Source organism: Anas acuta, chromosome 2, assembly GCF_963932015.1.
Source record: "Anas acuta chromosome 2, bAnaAcu1.1, whole genome shotgun sequence".
NCBI lineage: Eukaryota > Metazoa > Chordata > Aves > Anseriformes > Anatidae > Anas > Anas acuta.
Window position 1 is genome coordinate 155,431,062 of NC_088980.1, and position 21,170 is coordinate 155,452,231.

General features: G+C 43.6%; 1 protein-coding gene across 3 annotated transcripts in view; it reads right to left on the minus strand.

The window, feature by feature from the left end:
* The window catches only part of TSNARE1 (t-SNARE domain containing 1), a 454,966-nt gene that overhangs the window by 214,277 nt on the left and 219,519 nt on the right, over window positions 1–21,170 (minus strand). The gene's annotated exons all lie outside the window — the stretch shown is intronic.

Sequence of the window (21,170 nt, forward strand, 5' to 3'; positions counted from 1 at the left end):
GTGAAGAGAATAACTGGAAGTTATATAAGGGAACACATATTAGGTCTTGAAGAGGAGTTAGGACCTGAAGCCAGATCTCTTGAGCTACATTAAAGCCCCAGCAACCAGTTTGTTTTTTGACAGTTCTCACAGAACAAAACTTTTACATGCAACTGAAAAAATCACCCCATTGATTTTCCTGCAAATCCTTCTAGAATTAGATGCTTTCTCAGATGTACATAAGCATTATGTGTCTGCCTTGAAGACTTCACAGTCCAACTTTCAAAAGAAAACAAAGATGCTATCTTGTTTATTTATGAGAAACTATAAATACAATTAAAAAAAAAAAAGAAAAAAAAGAAAAAAAAAAAGCAATCCATTATAATAATGTTCCTGCACAGCCATCAGTATGACAGTATGAGAACCTCACAGCTTCATGGTGTTTCCTCTGTAGAGTTGACTTGCTTTTGCTTCCACGTCAGAAACTGATTTCTAGGTAGCTAGATGTTCATGTTGCCTTTGGGAGCTGTGCTTGTGTTCTGAGCCAGGTTCAAAGAGCCTGCTTGTGATCGAACTCATCTACACTGTAGAGGTTTAGCAAGGTCTTCACATCCTCCCAGCCCTTAGTTTGTGTGCCTGTAGAGATGGTTCAGCATAGACAGGACTGAGAGAATGAACTGACACGAAGTTGGTATGGATAGTCCAGGTCAAGTTCAAGTCCTAAACTTACAGGCACTGCAGAAGGTTCCAATCCTGCAAGTTTATGAGTATTTGATTTCAAAAAATGCACAAGGTCCTTCTGGCCTTGATCTGAGCTTGGACTCCCAATCAAAAGTTACAATAAAAAAGCAATCCAACTGCTTCCAGCACTATGAAATTGAACGACGAAATGGCAGTTGCTACAGCATGCTCTTGACCTAAATGTCACCGAAGTCCCCCAAAAACTACAGGAGAAAACAAGCACAACCGTTCAGGAGGGTGCTCAATTCTCTGAATCTGGACTTATCTGAAGCACAAACACTGGGACTCTTAAATGCCCCAAATTCCCCCAAACTGGGGGAAGCAAGGCCATCACATAGCTTGTTGGAAGGGCGTAGGACTGCAAGACTGTAAGGACTGCAGTGGAAATTGCAGTGGAAAAAATGTCAAACCACCTAGGCACGAATGAGAAACCTAACCAAGCATGCAAGAGGGAGGCAGGAGAATGAGCAAAAGAAAAAAGACACTTTTAAGGGGTTTTACTTCGTGCTGCTCTGCTTAGAGATCTGCCTTGGAGGAACTGTGAAGGAGGCATAGAGAAAATGGGTATTTTTTAACTATTACTGTCACATTTAGACACGCAAACTAGGTAGATTTTTAAGAGTATCAGGCACCTGGAAACTGTTATTTAACTCTTTAAAAAGTGTATAATTTCTGCATTTGGAGACTAAAGAACTTTTGCAGTTGCCTAAATATAGACTTTGCCTAACAAAAGCAATTCATTATTATTATCACCATCGTCTAGTTGCAGACGAAGAAAATTATACAATGTGATGAAGTAAGTAGGGTAATGGAAGAAGTAGAGGCATGCAGAAAAAAATTGGCAGTGTAGAGTCAAGCATATTTCAAACATATAAACAGAAGATAAAAATATTTGACATGAACATCTTTGTTTCACCTTCTGTTTCCCTGGGATCTGTTATCTACAGAGAAGGGGTATGTTACAGGAAGAAAATCATCATTTAAAATGAGGTTAAAATTCATTTACACTTTAAAAAACGCATTTTAATAGGATTAAGATACTCTGGAGGGCTTTATTCACCAATTATTATGTGCCTCGGACACTAACTTATCTAGTGGAGTGTTTCACTGCCAAAAACATATATTAATGGACTCAAGAAGAAGAAAAGAAAACACACCGTGGGGTATTCTGTTGCTTCGTTTTTAGTGATAGAGGAGTTCTTGCATCTTCACCAGTTATACTGCACAAGGTGATGAAGGCTGGAAGGGCTCATGTGTCTGACCTCTGAAGATGCAGGAAAGCAATGATCTAGTGAAGTGCTGTGGTCACAAAGCTGCTCTGCCATGGATTTAAATGCATGTGAATGGCCACCTTAATCCATGCTTCCCCATGCAGATACATCCATTTCAGTGGAAGATATCAAATTTGCTCATTACCAAATGTTTCCCATCCTGTTCTGAAGTGGGAGCACAGGATTAACAGGAGATTCAGCAATACAATAACCAGCTCCTCAAATGATATTAGTCCCTGCAATACTACAGTTGTATCACAAAGATGCTTGGTCTGGCTTCTGTCAACTGTATCTGTCATCCTCCCTTGTTGGTCCTACTATCTGCAAATAACCCCCAAATATAATACACATAGAGCAATGCAAGTGATGCTGCTCAGTCATCTCTTACAAAAGCCAGCTATTTACGAGTTTAAATACATAATGGTCTAGAAACAGATGTTTTTCTCCAAACAAAGTAGTGGCTTAAGTTAATTTCAGAGCTGCTGAAGGCAATTATGTGATTTTGTGTCCTTAACATCTTTTGAGAAAACCCAACCACAACTGCTGAATGAACGAGTGAACTGTGAAACAACAGAATGCAGGGGGTCTCAAATTGCCTCCCAGCCACAAAAACGGCTCCATAGTAACCTTAACTGTAGTCATCATGACCTGCTAGGGGGATCTGTATGGCAGCCGGCTGTGCGGAGAAATTAAAAGTGATTTTGTGGTTGTTGATGCTAGAATGGCCCTCATTTCAGTGATAAAGTGAACAAATCCTGGATTTGGAAATGAGAAGAAATCTGATGACTTAATATTTCTGATTGAAAACTGTGTATAAGTAGGTTTATCAGTGTATTTCTTTCCCTTTAGAGTTTTGCTCATTGCCATGTCTGACAAAATCTCTTATTTATAGCAAGAAGAAATATGATGGAGGGCACTCATTGAGCCTCCACAGATAAAGTTCCTTTTGACAATGCACTGCAAGGGGCCATAACTCCCCATACAGGCATTTCTGCATTAAATTTGATTTAGTGCCAAATTTTATGCCCTGTGAATCTCTATGTAATTTTCTGTTGGATTTCCTTTCATAAATTGTTAATTGGATGTGTTTGAAGTTGCTCTTTTGTTGAAATTTGCCTGTGGCAGATTTTTGTCAAGATGTATCTATAAACCAAACACTGCCTGTGAAAAAAAATGATAGGGGAGAAAAAGTTGAGTTTATCTGATATGCTCAGTAGTTCTTTTAAAACTAAATTCTTAGGACTGAGGGTCATACTTTGTTGTTATTCATCATATCTGAAAAATTATGCCCCAGCACAACATTTTTTCTGTTGGATAAAATCTTTTCACTGGGATAAAATCGTTCCTGCTTACAACTACATTTTTTTATCAGATTTATTCTACAAATGGGAAGTTGCTATATGCAGCTGCTGATAGAGGAAAGGGGAAACGAAAAAAAAAAAAAAAAAAAAAAAAGGCTTATCTGGAAGGGGCAACTTCTGCCAGCATCTTATTTTACCAGCCATCAAATCTTTACATCAGATGCTGCACATCTGAGACCCCTCCGAAGACAACTCCCCCCATCCAGCCCTGTGTCTGCTTCACTCCCCATTCGTATATTATTTGGGACAAAAGAAGGGTGCTAACACACACAATTTCTTCTCTACGTACACAGCAATATCAGTAGTTTTACAGCCCGCGTCACATAAAACCAGCAAGGAAGGGACTGAAATGACCTCTCTTAATAGGCTCTTAATTCCACCCAGAAGCAGAAATCTAACCTGAACTACACCTCATATAATATCACCTAACCTGCGGGGTTCATCTTCAGAGCATTAGGGAATATCCTGCAGGTGGGTGCTGGTAACAATTCAGTCCTGTAGCTCTCTTTTACGTCTCTAACTTTAACGATGTAATTGCTGATTGCTCATTACAGGCTGTTCCCTTACCAGAAATTAAAATAATCAAGCAAACAAGGCATTTGGACAGGTACTAAAGGTAAAGGACACGATGTGTTGACTGGATATAGGTGAGAAAAGACTCAGCACCAGTGAGAGTTTTACTGATTTCAATGGAAAAATTCTTTTCCACACTTCAGCAAAACCTGGCACTGAAAACCATGAAGACACGGAGCAAAATTATAAGGCAGAGAGAAAGAAGGAGACATGCAAATATGTTCCGTTCAGCTCAGGTTAGCTACAAGTAAGATGATTAAGGAGACCAATGTGAGCTGCTGTTGCAGCCTCTCACTGTCGTTCCAAAATTATCTGTAAATAATGTCAATAACCAAGGTTTATTGGAGCTGGGTTTACAGACCGTGTCCCCCAAATGAATGACACAACCAGAGGGACGGAGGGATGAAGGGCTGAGGGAGACATTCACATTTCTACCTTCAGCTTCTGTGTGAAGGCAATCGAAGAGGATAGTTGAGCTCAGTGCCTGAAATTAGACAATGTAAATCCCCTTCTACAACATCTCCATGGACTCTGACTTCAACCAGGAGTTGTGTCCTGGAGAAGACAGTTTAATTTCTGAGTGTGTGCAAGAACGTGGGAAGAGGAAGAGCTCTCACCTTGGCACCTTAGGATGGATGTGACAGCACTGCTATTACCAAAATGGGGAAGGCAAATCTCCTAACTGGACTGAAAACCTAACTCTGGAGAATGTGAAGGAGCACAAATAATATGTTTCTGGCTACTTTTCCACTCAAATGCATATTGCAATCAGTTAGAGCTGTCCTCATAATCGCACGGATGGAAGACACTCATGACTGAAAGCTGTCTCATTTATTCTAGATCATCCTGCGAGGTCTTGGAGTTATTAATGTGCTGAAATATTCCACATTATTGTGCTGAAATATTATTATTTCATTATTATTTCACATTATTACCCTGAAACACAAAATTCATTGTGCACTCTCTGTTACTGGAAGTTCACTGAAAAATATCTAAAATCATGAAATCAGGATCAATGCAGAAAGAAGGGGCCTGTCAACTGTCTTTACTGCACAGAGCCACTTGTCTCAGCTCAAAACCATCCCCAAACAGAAAATAACCTTCCTTTGCTATGCACATCATAGATCACAAATTCCCTGATCACCCCCAAGTTTATACAAACCCAGGTAGAAGTCGTCTCACTAATAACAAGCTAATTTTGTAGTACATATTGCAGGTTGTTCCGCGGAAACCTTGTGCAGCCAGGAAAATAAAGAGTATTTTAGAGGTCTTACACGCCTCAGGCAGCACACCAAGGAAAGGTGCTCTGTCTTCTCCAGTCTCCAGAAGCTTCCCGTGCCTCCAGCAGGGATATGGCCAGCTCAAACAGTAATCAACGCACCTCCCACACCTCCTGCAAACTCTCCCGTCTCCTTGGGTAACATTTTGGCTCTGGCTTTCACACAAAATGCAAATGCAGAGATGTTTATCTCCTGCTTTATAGTATGTATAGACGCATAAACAGCCAGGCTACACTTTATGAGGATATCCTATTCTCGCTAGCATCCAGGCTCAGAGATTCGCATTTTACTGCATGTAGAATAATGAGGCCAGAGTGCCTGCATTAAAGATCAATAAAATACTTTGCATGGAGGACCACTGTGCAGAATGCTGCCGTCGTTACGCTACTTGCTTGTGCCTGACGCATTTTTAATAGCACGTTGGCACTGCAAGCCGAAGGGGACAAAAATGGCACGGAGTAGCCAGTTTGGCCTGCCTACCTACAATATACAGCTAGGTTAAGAAGACAGATAAATCGAATTAGATAATCTTTCTCAAACCACCCTTCCAAAACAACTCACCCTGCAGACTCAATGAGATTTAGAGCTGTTTCTCGCCAAGCAAAAGCCCAAAGCAATTACAGGTAGAAAGGCCTCAGGCAGGCACAGAACAAGCAGCCTGGGACCTCTAAATCTTTTAGAGGAGTGAAATAGTGATATTACAACTTTGCATTATCTTTCACACAGAAGATCGCAGCAGTGATTGGTAATCTGAGCTCCGTTATCTTAGGAGAGGAGCTTCCCACAACAACGGGGGAAGAAATGCAATCACAAATTAACCATTGCTTGCCCTTCCCTCTCACTCAAACGCTGGGCACATTTTAAACTACTGCCTTTAAGTCCTAAACAAAGGCCACTTTCAGGGGGATATTTTCCATCCTTCCTGCATGCAGCTCTAACACAGGCAAATACAGAAATGCATTCAGCATTTTCTTCGAGTTATGTAAATGTGATTACTCTGCACCAATGTAGCATGAGAAGAAGCAGCATGCAAAAATTAGCATAAAGGGAAGGACTGAAGTACATTTTTATTTAAATTAACTAGAATGTCTCATGTTTTGCTGTCTTCACTCTTGATCAAGTTGTTTACTTTTGAATGATGCGGGCCTGAAATTGAGCAAGAAAATCACCATTTCCACCCGCTTCCTGCTATGGAGTCTGCAAGAAATTACTAGTTTTAGGGAAAATGTAAAAACAGAAACTATTTTGCTGATTCGCTTTTCAGCATTTATAAATTCAATCATTCAAGTCTCTGCAGTCATGAAGGCTAAGAAAATCCATTTAGTTTCCTGGAACTAGAAGAGACTTGCTAACAGAGTACCCAGTTCATACCTCCCACTGTTTCTTTCTTCTTTATTTTTCCTTCAAGACTTTATTACTCCACCAAATTCATTTTGAGCAATCCTGACCTCAGCTCCTAGGGCTGCTCTAGTTCAGAGTCGATCTCACTACACTCAGGGTTGGAGAATTAAATGACATGTCTGTGGTAGACGAAGAAAAGGAAAATAAACCAGAGGCCTGAGGTTTAGCTCTCTGATATCCAACGTGCTTTTAACAAGCGCCATGTATTTTCACCCCAAGGTGAAGACCAAATTTAGGAAGAATGCCCTTCCCACCAGGCTCAGGTGGTGGAGGTGACACCGAGCACAGCCTTAGGTCAGATAATTTGCCCATGGAAAGCGTCAGCTTCTACAGCAAATTTCAGTTTATCACAAGGGCTACATTTGTCATGTATTTTCACTGTGAATAATTCTTGCAGATGCCCCATAAGCGAGAGAATGAGTAGTTTGTCCTATTCCTATTTCCAGTACTTCTCCTTCCTTTCCCTTGACTTGAGAACTTTATCTGCTATGCAAATAGATGGTCCTGTGGCAATGTGAGTGAAACGAAACAGCAGCAGTGAAAAGAGGTATAAATTCCCCCTCTCTGTCACCTAACATCCTTTTATTTTCAAGCCCATTTAATTGAATGATGAAAGTCTGATCACAAATATCTAAACCCATCCTTCCTGAAGCCAGCTGCCTGGACTATCAGCAGCTTCAGGTGTCATCTCCACACATGCAAAGCAAGCAGATAAACATTCCTTTAGGACTGTCTTGAAGAAGAGCATTCACCGGTATTTTTACAGCATCGCATCACATTTCTAAAGCTGTTCCTGCCCTTTCCTAGCTGTCTGAATTATATTCTCATCATTCTCTGGCTCTGCACAGCTCTGCTGCTGGCACTGTGTTTTGGCTGGCACTGCTGGCTGAGAGCTGTACTGTACGTCGTCCCTGGATCCTGATGCTAGGCAGAAAACTCCCCTGCTCGCAGCTCCATCGCTGAGCAGCTGAAGCACCTAACATTTCTGCAAAGGGACCACGCTCGCAAGAGCTTGCAGACACATCACAACTGCCTAGAAGGGACCGTGTTGTTTCTGCATCCCAGAGTATGTGCCACGCAGCTGGAGAGCAGGTTCCTGCTAGAAAGGCAAACTAGAAGGCGAATGAGTCACTGGCTCACTTGTTAACACCTGTCTAGGGCAAAAAAATAAAAAAGTGAGAAGCCTTTTCCTGGGTTCAGATGGAGGCGAGAGCCAAATTCGGCTTGGTTTCCTGCGGCAGAGACAACCCCTAGCACAGGCACAGTGCCACCCTCTAGAGCAGAGCAGGAGAAAAGTAGGAAGATGCTGGAAACATAAAGTACGTCTTTTTCTTTCACGAAATTCACTGGTTTACACGGAAGGTATGAAAATGGGTGCATTTACTGAATCCTAATAGCTGTTACACAGAATGGAGCATTTGGATTTGTATGTTAGTGGCAAAACCAGAGTATATTTCTATGCCATGCACTTCGAAGGAAAGCCACTCCTGTTAATCCTCATCGCCTTCTGCTTTTTGGAGTTCTCAGTTACTCTGTTTCAGAAACACAACCGATTCCCAGAAAACAAACTGCTTTGACAGCCATCTTTTAATCTCATTTCACTACTGGTGTTTTCCAGGGTTTCAGTGGACTGCTCAGAGCCCAAGGAAACGTTCACAGCCTGAGACTGAGGAATGTTCCCATTTAGTGACTGCTCTGCAAAACACCTGCCCATTTGACAGCCCTGGCACTGCCTGCATTCACAATACTTCAGCTACTGCCCAAAACCCTGACCTGAAATGAGGACAAAAGCCAGAGGCAGCTTTTCACTGCCCGTCTGAAGGAGCTTTGCTGAGCATCTGCTGGGGTCAGTGGTCAGCTGCTGGGCTGAGGAGACTAGACAAGGGTCCTGCCTCTTTGTAAGAGTGAGGTCCACCTCTGGGGGAGAGGAGGAGGAAAGCTGGGGGCTGAGCTTGGAGTAGCAGGATGGGACAAGGCTCCTTCATCCAACCACAGCTTCTGGAACCACCCACGGAAGAGCCCCCGCTCAAATTATGCCAGCATTATCCTGGGAAAGCAGCAAGATGCTGCAGCACAGAAATGACTAGCTCTGGGACAACAGCACTGCCTCTGCAGGCAAACATAACCTATTTTCACTTACAGGCTTTTCTCAGCCTTCTACAGTTGGGAATTACTATCCACCAGATTTCACCATAAGGAAAAATGAGGCATCAAGACTTAAACAGTCTGTCTTTTACAGCAATGGATGCTCAGCCCTTTGGTCCACCTCACAGAAAATTATTTCAGTACTAACTCTTAACAAAGCAGAGCAGTACTACAGGCTGGAAACCTGAAAACATAAAGTCAATGTGATTTACTCCAAGCGATCCAGCAAAAGTCAGAGCCAAGCAGAGTCCATCTGAGTAATTAACTGATGACTCCCATGAGGTGTCTCCAGCTGAGAAAGAGACCTCTAAATAGAAAGCAAATCAAGTCCCTCAAGTCACGAGGGGCAGGCGCTGAGCTCTGCTCTCTGGGGACAGCGACAGGACCCGAGGGGATGGCACGGAGCTGGGACAGGGGAGGGTCAGGCTGGGGGTTAGGGAAAGGTTCTGCACCCAGAGGTGGTCGGGCACTGGGACAGGCTGCCCAGGCCACTGGTGTTAGCACCAAGCCTGACAGAGTTCAAGAAGCATTTGAACAGCACTCTCAGATACAGGGTCTGTTTTTTGTGTGGTCCTGTGTGGAGCGAGGGGTTGGATTCAATGATCCTTGTGGGTCCCTTCCAACTCAGAATATACTGTGATTCTATGACGAGAAACTGAAGAGATCAAAAACATCTTGAATAAATCTAGATTTAATAAAGAAAGGATGCTGTGAAGATGACAGACGAACTCATTACTGACAACCACTAGGTAAATATTTTGTGGTGTTTCCAAACACAAGTAGTGCTGAACATGGTTAAATTTGCCTGATTTTTTCTAGGGTCTTTTTTTAGATTATGTAATAAAGGAGAAAATCCAGGCAAGTGATTCAGGCAAGTATTTTCGTGAATGTCCCTTATCCTCCATCAGTTATAGAAGTGACCTTTAAACAGGTGGATGGACTTTTCTCCACTTGTTTTGTTAGAAAACAATTTGGGATCAATGACAAAATCCATCCTGTTGGCAAAGCCATGAAGGCAGTCCCAACGCTACTTGAGCTGGTTGTGCCTTCAAGTCCATTCAGTTGGATCTGGAAGAGCACATCAGTCTGTATTGAACCTATAGAGGTTCTGCTGTTCCTCTTGGGTCAAGAAAATAACCAAGACGAGGAAAACACAGTCCTTATGGGCTTCTCCTTAAGTCTTATGTCTCTTTTAAGCAACGTATCTGCTCAAGCTAGAAAGGGATATGCTGAAAGTGTATAACCTAACAAACAGAAATTCATTTTATTGTCTCCCCATCCTACAAAACCTGTTTTATTTTGCTTTTTGCTTCAACTATGATATGTTCCAGGTCATGGGACACAATCATCCTCTTGGGAGGAAAGGAGATACTTGGAAATTTGCATTGGATTCTAGTAGTTGGGTTCTTAAGTGTCTAATCACGGCATGGCACTGCATAGCAGAGCCTGTTTAGAAAAGGACTTTTGCAATCAAAAAGGCCGTGGCATTTGTTCCTAAAGAAATACATCCAGTGAAATAAAGAGCACATTTTCAACTATCGTGGTTAAGTGGTTGCTATCTAAGTGCTCTAGGAGCACTTCCTCTGTTCCCCATTAACACCACAGGGGTTCTTTCAGTGGCCATTCCTCCCACCTGTCCCAGACACACGATGCAAGAGCAGAGGAGCCTGGTTCATTCCCCTGACCAGCAGTAGTCCCTGACAAACCCAGTCTAAGCTTGCAACCCATAAATAACCTTAAAAAGGTAAGTTCGACTGAAGGGAATTAAATGCTTGCCCTGTTTTCCGTGTGCTGTGACAGCAATAAGCCACTTGGATCTGAGGACATGGTATTACTGGAAACACTTAACAACCAGTCAACTTAATTTGGAGTATGTAAGTTTCAGTTGCAAGAAAAATGAAGAGTGACAACTTGAATTACAAGTCAAATGAAGTCAGGATATTTGCTGATTTGCAGAAAAACATAAGAACAGCAACAAGAAAATTGTATCTTTCCTCAAGAATAGCAATAAAGTTATTACAGATTTAGACAACGTCTCAAGAAAGAGAAACTAATGATTTTAGGTAAATTTAGTTGTAGGTGTATATCTGTGACCAAAATGCCTGCAAAGTGAAATAATAAAAATGAGAAGTGTAAACATTGCTCAAGGGAATAAAATACGCTTTCTGAATTAGTTTTTCCACGGAAAATTAAATAAGAGGAATTCTGCAGTTTGCTAATTTATCCTGTACGAGTTCTACATTCGGAAAGATGAAGTGAGTTTGACCTTACAAACAAGAAATAGGAAATGCCAGCAGAGGAATGTAATGCAAGCCCACTTTATTATCCTCGTGTGCTCCATGCTGTCTCTGTGCCATACATTTGCAGAGCTGCTAACCTTTTTTAAGCTCAGCCGTTCAGTCCCACACCACACCGTTAGCATATGGGCTTCGTGGAGGCTTTCATGAGGATTGAAAAAGCTACCTAAAATGTTTGCAAAACAAAACATTCAGGGAAGGGATTAAGATAAAAAATGCTGAAAGGTTTTCAGCTCAGTGCCTCTGGAATGTGACATGTAACAAAATTGCCCAAATTATGTTCATTTTTTCAGTGAACATCGGGACAATATCTTAACTGCGTCAAAAGCAGGAGAGGCCACAGATAAAGATTTAGATAATTTCTACCAATAAAATTTCTTTTTATTGGAACTTTATTATTATTTATTTTACTTTTGTACTATTTGTACTATTTTGTACTGTACTATTCACTTGCCAAACTGATGCGGCATAAACCATCAACACAATTGTTCTTTATTAGCTTTAGCACTAAACCTATGTATTTCTTTCCCAACATTAGGCCATTCTGACTTCTATCATTTAACTTGGTGAATAATCCACCCAGTCTTCATCTATATTTTCACCTTGAAAGTATTTATAGACTGAAAAAACATCTTTTTTTGATAATCTCTTCTAAACTACTTAATTTATCTCCCTCATTTTCTCATCTGATGCTTTATATTCTATGCTCTGGATTCTTTTTTGATCTCTGTGTATATGCCAATACCCTTCCAAAACCATTAGCTGGAAGATTTGATTGCTTGTGCCATAAAATTACGCCTGTCAGAAACTTTCGTGCAAACACCGGAAGAATTTTGTCACATGTTAGAGTGTGTTGCGAAGCACGGACGAAAGCACGACAGACACCAGCAGAGTCAGATCATGCTTCGCCATTTTATTGCCCGAATAGCCCAACTTTTATAGTGAATTTTACAGGGGTGGACAGTGTTTCACACAAGATTATTGGTCAAAAGCACTCAGACAAACAGTTATAAGAAAATAACACCACCTGCAAGAAAAGAACCCCCCTTTTTGATTAGAAGTTAGGAAAACAACCCCCTTTGTGCTTAACGGTCACGTAGGCCTAGTCCTTGAGGCCAGCTGCTGATAACAGTATTTTCTGAGTTCCTTAATTGGGTGATGTGGGAGTCTTTGCCGTGGGAGCTTCTCACAGTTACTCTGGCAGCCTGGTTTGCTCAGCTACAGCAGGCCCTGAGATTTCTAAGGCCTACTCTGGTTGCTTAAAGCAAGCTTAGATCGAACAATTATGTCAATTCCCAACAATTCCCCCGTTTTCTTTTAGTACAGGCAGTACTTGGTTTTACAGTAGGTGTCAGATATACAATATAACACAACTATATAACTTAACCCTAATAATACTATAATCACTGTAAGCATTTGATGGTAACACAATCTAATAGTAAGTAACACAATTTAATAGTAACACACTTAAACCTAAATACTTAATGGTGATCAACACAACTATGCAAATTAACCCTAATGATACTATAGTTACTGTAAGCACTTAATGGTAACATAATCTAATAGTAGGTAGCACAACTTAATAGTGACACACTTAAACCTAATCCCCCTTTGACTAATCCCAGTAACCATCTGTGCATTGTTTCAAACAAATCAGTGAACTATTGATTAAAAGGATTGATATCATATTGAATCTTTCTAATAAATCTTTTGATAATTTTTGCCGGCCTGCACTGTGGTAACAATAACCTGTACTAAGGCTATATTCCAGAATCCTGCACTTTGGCAACGACAACCTGTATTATGGCTATATTCTGGAATCCTGCACTAAGGCAACGATAACCTGTATTATGGCTATATTCTGGAATCCTGCACTTTGGCAACGATAACCTGTATTATGGCTATATTCCGGAATCCTGCACTAAGGCAATGATAACCGGTACTATTGCTATATCCCAAGATCCTGCACCATGGTGACAATAACCTGAACTATTGTTACATTCCGGAATCCTGCACTATGGCAACGACAACTTGAACCATGGTCACATACACTCTCACTCACACAGCACAATCACACATACACAGCACAATCGTACATACAGAGCACAATCGCACATACAGAGCACAATCGCACATACAGAGGCCTCTGACACATCTCACTCTCAATCATACCACAATCTCATTCGTACAGTTTGGCTGTTGACTCTATCTGCTGTTTACTCTTCAATATTCTGCTTCTGACGACAGTCACTTTTTGTTTTCAACGGCTGGTTTTATGCATCGGCTAGGCACCCAGATTGTACCTGTAGGGGAAGAAACACAAACGTAACCACGCCCCAGGTAAATCACTTCAGCAGGGCCTAGCCATTGCCCTGTTTTCATGTCTCTGTATAACACCTTCATGCGTGGTGGCTTAAAAGTTTCTGCCCCAGCATGGTGACGTACTATAGGAGGCTCAGTGCTGTCGCCAAACACACATAGATGGTTAAGTACAAAAAGAGCCTTCCCTATTCTTTCTTTTATGTCTTTAATATCTCTGAACTTTTCTAAGTACCGTTTCACTGTCCCATTTGCCCTTTCCACTATCGCCTGTCCTGTGGAGGAGTGTGGGATACCAGTAACATGATTGATATTCCATAATTGCATAAATTGCTTCAGTGGCCTACTGTTATAAGCTGGACCATTGTCAGTTTTAATAGTACTAGGTACCCCTAACACAGCAAAACAGCTAGTGAGGTGACGCCGCACATCCCGAGCTTTTTCTCCGGGCTGTGCAGTAGCCCATATCATGTGGCTATAGGTATCTATTGTTACATGCAAATATTTTAACCGTCCTAAGGCTGCAACGTGCGTGACATCCATCTGCCACACTTCATTAGCTTTCAACCCTCTTGGGTTAACACCACACCCGAGTCCAATTCCTAAATTATGATGACTACATATAGGACAAGCCTTTACAATTGCTTGAGCATCAGCATTAGACAAATTATAGGCCCGAGCTAGTCCCTTCGCATTCTGGTGAAATATGGAATGAGCTTCTCGTGCTCGGCAAAATGGTGATAGTGGAGCTTCAGTAATTGTAGCAGCAACTAATCGGTCGGCTCGGGCATTCCCTTCTCCGAGTCCTTGTTCCCACTGATGACTGCGAATATGAATCACTGCATACGGTTCACTCCTCTGTGCGATGGCAAGCCGCAAGCTTATCAATAGTTGGATCAGTCGCCCATTCCGCACTTCTCGCAAACTTGAATCCTCAATGCGATTGGCTATGCCTACTACATAAAGAGAGTCAGATACAACATTCAACGGAACATCTTTCCATTTTACAAACGCCCATACTACTGCGAACAGTTCTAGTGTCTGTAATGAGTCCTCTTTCTCAGCTTGCAAAATCTGATGCTGCCAGCCCTGCTCATCCTTCCATGTTACTGCAGCAGTTCTGGAGCGCTTACCTGCATCTGTAAAGACTGTTACTGCATCTGCAATTGGTTGGGGTGATCGCTTTGGTCTGCTTATCCAGCCCTGGTTTTTCATCCAGGACAAGACAGGAGATTGTAACGATTTTGCTATTAATGTGGCTCCATCCTGCAATAGAGCAGTTTGCAGTTCTTCAGAATTTTGTATATACCATTCCAGATCACTTGATCTTATAGGTAGCCATATGGTGTTAGGAGGGACCCCGTCTATTTGCAAAATTCTGCTTCGTCCCTTTTTAATTAATTCTGCTAATGTGGTGATTTTTTCTTGAATTGTCCGTCGTGGCTGCAACGGAGGAGCTAGCCATTCTAATACCACCGTCTCTCCCTGCTTCTCCCCCGTTTTTATTTTTTGCTGTGTTATTGCACCCATCAAATATTGGGGGCCACACATTATTGTTAGATCAAGAGGCGCACCCTCTATACGCCGATGTGTAGCCCGAGTTGTAATCATTGAGGCTATTAGTTGTAATACTTGCTTTTGTCGGTCTGTAAGCTGAATTGGTGCTGCGGGGTCTGTCCCTCGTAGCAAAGGTCGTAGTTGATTTAACAGTTCGTTAGGAATACCAACCACTGGTCGGATCCATTGCAAATCACCCATCAACTTCTGAGCGTCGTTAAGAGTCTTAAGGTCTGATTGTATTGTCAATTTCTGCGGTTGAATCGTAGCATCAGTGATATGCCACCCAAGATATTTCCATGGGCTTGTCTCCTGTACCTTCTCGGGGGCAACTACTAATCCTCTCTGTTTAAGTTGCTCCGTCAGTTCATCCTTTTGTTGTGAAGAAAATGGTGTTGACTGTGCTAATAGAATATCGTCCATATAATGATAGATTATTGTTCCTGACCATTTCCGTCGCAACGGCTGTAACGCATCGTCGACATAGAGCTGACATAGAGTCGGCGAATTTCTCATTCCCTGCGGCAGGACCGTCCACTCAAACCTCTGGTCCGGCCCTTCTCGGTTTATTGCAGGAAGTGTAAAAGCAAACCTGTGCCTATCATTTTCATGAAGTGCAATCGTGAAAAAACAGTCCTTTAAGTCCACTATGAGTAAATACCATCCCTCAGGTATCATCGCAGGATTAGGTAACCCTGGCTGCACTGCTCCCATATCGTACATCTGCTTATTAACTGCACGCAGATCGTGGAGCAGTCGATACTTTCCCGATTTCTTTTTAATCACAAAGATAGGTGTATTCCAAGGGCTTGTTGACAACCTTAAGTGCCCCTGTTGAAATTGTTCTTTAACCAGCTTATGTGCTTGTACCAGACTTTCCCTTTTTAACGGCCATTGCTCGACCCACACTGGATTATCGTTCTTCCACCGGAGTGGGATCGGGAAAGTCCAAACAATGGCCATATCTATAAAGGGCGTTCTGAGGTAAGAACCATCCCCACTTGAGCAAGGATGTCTCGCCCTATTAGTGCGTGCACCCCATCAGGCAACGGAATAACAGAGACACAACATTTCACCACTTTGTCCCCTATTGTCCACTGCAGGGGTGGTGACTGACGGGCAAGTGTCAGGCCTCCGACCCCGGCTACCGTGGTATTAGTTTCAAATGTTGGCCAATGCTGCGGCCAGTTTTGTGTGCTAATTATAGATACATCGGCTCCTGTGTCAAGTAAGGCATTGATTCTTACGGTTTCTTCTTTATACTGCACTGTGACCATGTGTCGTGGTCTTTGCTGTAACCCCACAGTTAACAAAGCCACATTTCCCGTAGAGCCAAATGCTCCCTGCCCTCGCGGTTGCTCCTGCGTGGGCAAAATGCCTTCCGCAAGATGTGATAACGGAACCAATTGTGCTATCTTGGTGCCCTTAGGCACAAATAACGGTGGAAACAACGTCTGAACCATTATTTGAATTTCTCCTTGACAGTCTTTATCAATAAGTCCCACTAATACTTGAAGTCCCAGCATGGTCGCTGATGACCTCCCTATAAGTAATGCACCCACAGCTTGTCCATTAATACAAATTGGTCCCTTGACACCTGTAGGAATGCGAACAGGTTTTGAATCCATCAACGTGCAATCTACTGCTGTTGCCAGGTCCAGGCCGAGGCTTCCTCTTGTGGCTGGTCGGAGAGGAATGGGTTCCCCCTCGGTGTTACTGTGTACGCGGCCGCATTTTTTGTCGTCGCGGGGCGACTCTTCCCGCTGTTTTGGCCGTTTCCCGGCACGTTGCGTCTACATGCCACTTCATTGTGATTAGTCGACTGACAATTTGGGCACCATACTGCCCCAGCTCTGCAGTTTCGTCTCACGTGCCCAAAAGCACCACAACGATAACATCGGCAGCGATGTGGTGATGGGTCACTAGAGGGTGGTACTCGACCACCAGAGCGTGAACCGGGGGTTTTCAAAGGAGCAAGAGCTGCAAGGACCTGACTCTGTGTAGACTGAACATGCTGTTTCACAGCCTGTGCCTGTTCTCTCATGCTGTCACCTAATTGCTTTACTGCTTCTATTAACATAGCCTGTGGGCCTACTGGTACCTGAGACATTCTTTCCAACCCTTCCTCAATTGTCCATGTCCCGGGTAGGGAAGCTAGTATAGTGCGAGTAGAGGGGTTGCAATTCTGAATTGCGCACTGTTTTAATATCATGCCCTTGAGGTAATCGGGCACCCCTGCCGCCTGTATGGCATTTGCAACACGATCAATAAAAAGCCCAAATGGTTCCTCTCTACCCTGTTTGATTCCCATGTAGGAAGGTATTCCCCCTGGCTCCTTTATCCGATCCAATGCTCTTCTGGCCAGTTTCATTGACTCCTTAGCTTTATCAGGTCCCAGCAATGCCTGTGCTTCTGTCCTAAAATACGGTCCTATTCCCATCAATTCTTCCAGTGTGACCCCATGTAAAGGGTCTCCCGGTGCTCTTATCACTGCAACTGCTTCTTGACAAGCAGCGTGCCAATGGGCATTAAATAACAGCTGCTGGTGTTGGGTCAGAATTAACTTCATTATACTGCGTATGTCCCCTGGAAGCAAGATATTTGTTCCCCAAATGTAGTCCAGCATCTGTCTCGTAGGTTCACCTTTCAGACCTGAGTCATTTACTGTGGACCGCAGCTGAGTTAACAATTTCCAGTCCAAATTCACTAGATTAACTGTAACATTACCCTGGGCGTCCGGTGGTGAATATATTACCGGGAAGGCCTCAGGAGTCAATTGTGTAGCTATCTCGTGTTCCCCCTCGCATAGGGCCTCGTTTACTATTTGGTTCCACATCCTCTGCCTCTGTTGAACACCGTCTGTAAACGGGTTCGTATTTTTACTGTCTAGTTTTTGCTCTCTTATTTCCTCGGCTATCTCCGCAATTTCGTGAGTAGGAGTCAGTGGTGGAGCTGTCGGTGGCGGGGGCACGGATAACGGTTCAGAGGATGGCAGCGTTATCGTTCTCACTGAAGGGGGCAATGGACAATCCTCAGCTCCCTTCATCTCTCCCAGTTGAGGGTTAACACTACCAGCTTTTTCCGGTAAACCCAGTCGCTCTGTAGCAGCAGCAGCGATTTTTTGCTCAGCCTGATGTGCAGCTAAGGCATAAGTGACTGCTTTCCAAGGCTTCAATAATTTTTTAGCAGTCTTATTGTCATTAATAACTTCATAAAACAATTTGTCCCCGAATTTGCGCCACTCTGCTTGTTCAAAAATTGTATCCGGATTGATAAAACAACCCTGTGCCAAACCATATGTTAACAATCCTGGTAACTCCTTTTTGCAGTTTATTCCCTGCGTGCCTCGCTTTTCTAAGAAACATTTGAGCAAATCATAGGCCGCTTGTCTCTCCATGCCTTTGTTTATACTGTTACAACCTTTGCAAGACAAGTGACCGGCAGGGACCGTCTATAGGTGCTCCCGGGCGCTCCCGGGTGCGGGGATTACGCGTTTACGTCCCGTTCACCTGTCAGAGTGCAGGTGCGGGGATTATTGTCCCTTTTACCTCTACCACAATTACTTCAGTGTCTCGCGATTACTTCAATGTCCTGCGCGGTTCCGTACCCCGCGTCTCTCACCGTGAGTCCCCGCGTCCCCGCGTGTCCCGCGTTTGTCACCGTAAGTCCCCGCGGCCCACCGTGTTTCGCGTCTCTCACCGGGAGTACCGCGTTTTCCGCGTCTCTGACCGGGAGTAGCGCGTCTCACCGTAAGTCCTGTGTACAGCGTTTGCGGCTCGGTGTCTGGCTACAGCGCCGGTCCGATGTCCGCTCCGATGTCCGGTCCGATGTTCCGGCGGCGCTCCGATGTCCCGCGCCGCTCCGATGTCTCAGTCTCGGGCTCAGGCTCAGCGCTGTGAGGTCGCGGCGCCGCTGGCCCCGGTGCCGCACCGATGTCCCGGCGCTCGGCAGTGCTGATCCCCGATGTCCCGGCGCCGCTGGTTCCCGCGCCGCACCGATGTCTCAGCGCCCGGCGCCGCTGGGCCCCGATGTCCCGGCGCCGCTGGTACCCGCGCCGCACCGATGTCCCGGCACCCGGCGCCGCTGGTTCCCGATGTACCTGGTCTCCCGCTTTACCTGCGTTCGGATGTGCCGGTGCCGCCGGTGTCCCGCTGCGCTGGTGTCCCGCTGCGCTGCGATGTTCGCCCCGGCGCCGCTGCGATGTCCGCTCCGGTGCTGCGATGTCCTGCTCCGGTGCGATGTCCGTCTCGCTGCGAAGTCCTGTTCGGGTCCTGTTCAGGTCTCAGCCTGTTCGGGCGCCATTTGTTGCGAAGCACGGACGAAAGCACGACAGACACCAGCAGAGTCAGATCATGCTTCGCCATTTTATTGCCCGAATAGCCCAACTTTTATAGTGAATTTTACAGGGGTGGACAGTGTTTCACACAAGATTATTGGTCAAAAGCACTCAGACAAACAGTTATAAGAAAATAACACCACCTGCAAGAAAAGAACCCCCCTTTTTGATTAGAAGTTAGGAAAACAACCCCCTTTGTGCTTAACGGTCACGTAGGCCTAGTCCTTGAGGCCAGCTGCTGATAACAGTATTTTCTGAGTTCCTTAATTGGGTGATGTGGGAGTCTTTGCCGTGGGAGCTTCTCACAGTTACTCTGGCAGCCTGGTTTGCTCAGCTACAGCAGGCCCTGAGATTTCTAAGGCCTACTCTGGTTGCTTAAAGCAAGCTTAGATCGAACAATTATGCCAATTCCCAACAAGAGTGTACTCTGAAAACTGCTGCATGCGTTTTTGGTTGCTTGCTTGCTTCTCGGTAATTTTCTTAACTATTCCACCTAGTCTCCAAGGGCTTGAATCTGGATACTTTCCATTCCTACAGCAATAAAGGAGAAGTGAACAGATTCTGCAAGGCTAGGACATGCTCCCTGAATTAAAATCATATTTCACTCCCTGAAAGAGACCTCTGTCTCCAAAACCACACTGGAAAAAGATGCTCTTAGTGGAAAGTGGACAGCTTCCTGCTCTTCCTCTGATGGCTAGATTATAGCTCAAGCTTCAAAATACCATATGAAATAACTGCTTAGTGCCAAAATCTGGCAGCCCCATGCCCCCAGACCCAACCAGCAGCAAGGGTGAGCATGTATTTGTAGTGGGCACACATGCATATAACACATAAAAATGACTGGCCATATGTATCCACACTGACAGACACATCTTTATCCACCCCAAACACAAAGGGCACCAACAGCCTCATCCCGCTGCCCTCTCTGTCTGACCAGGAGAGGGCAGGGTATTGCTCAGTCTTTCCTACATGCTCCTACATGTTCCTTTGCATGCATGAACACAAGTTTTTCCTTACATAACCTAAGACATCACACTGCACAAGATGTTCCTTGCTAACAGATACGAGTGTGTGCACGTACCCACCTGCACCGTCCTCTCTTTTTGTCCAAGGATCCACGAACATATAAGGGAGAAAGATACCACAAGGAACCACAGGAAGGATATTTGTAGGGAGTTTATTTCCTTCTGCTCCTGTCTACTCAAAACAGTGCAGAGGGTTTCTCCAGTGGGTAATGCAATCCAATGAAGTTATACCCTTGTTTCATTTTTTATTTTATTTTTATTTATTTTTTCCCCCTGGCTTTCTAAAGAGCTATGTGCTGCTACTGGAGCTAAGGAGATATATGCTGCTTACCTGAAGCTAGAAGCCAGTTTGTGCCACCAGATCAGGTCTAGAGGTATAGATGCATGTGGGATCGCTCTTAAAGTAATTTGAGATGTTTGCACAGTACATATCCATGTCTGAACTCAGCAGCCAAATTGAACTTCAAGAAATCCACCTCACCAAGCTTTACATATCTGGCAAGCACTGACCTCCAAACTCCTTATTAAGACTCCCGTTATATTCAGTGGAGACACGGTCAATAAAGTCAATGGAGATTAGAGCCCTATGCTCCAGATTAAAAAGATTGACAGCTACTTAACACATGAGATTGTATCATTGACTACAAAGGGAGCCTCCAATGTTAGGCTCAGAGATAGAGACCTAGACGGCACATGCCAAGGTTTGGCTAGATGAATCCCAACCAAGGGAGACTAAGAGGAGGGGAAAAAAAAAAAAATATATATATATATATAATATAAAATAAAAAAAATATATATAATATAAAATAAATTATATATAATTATATATATATTAAAAATATATATTTAAAATATATATATATTAAAATATATATATATATATAT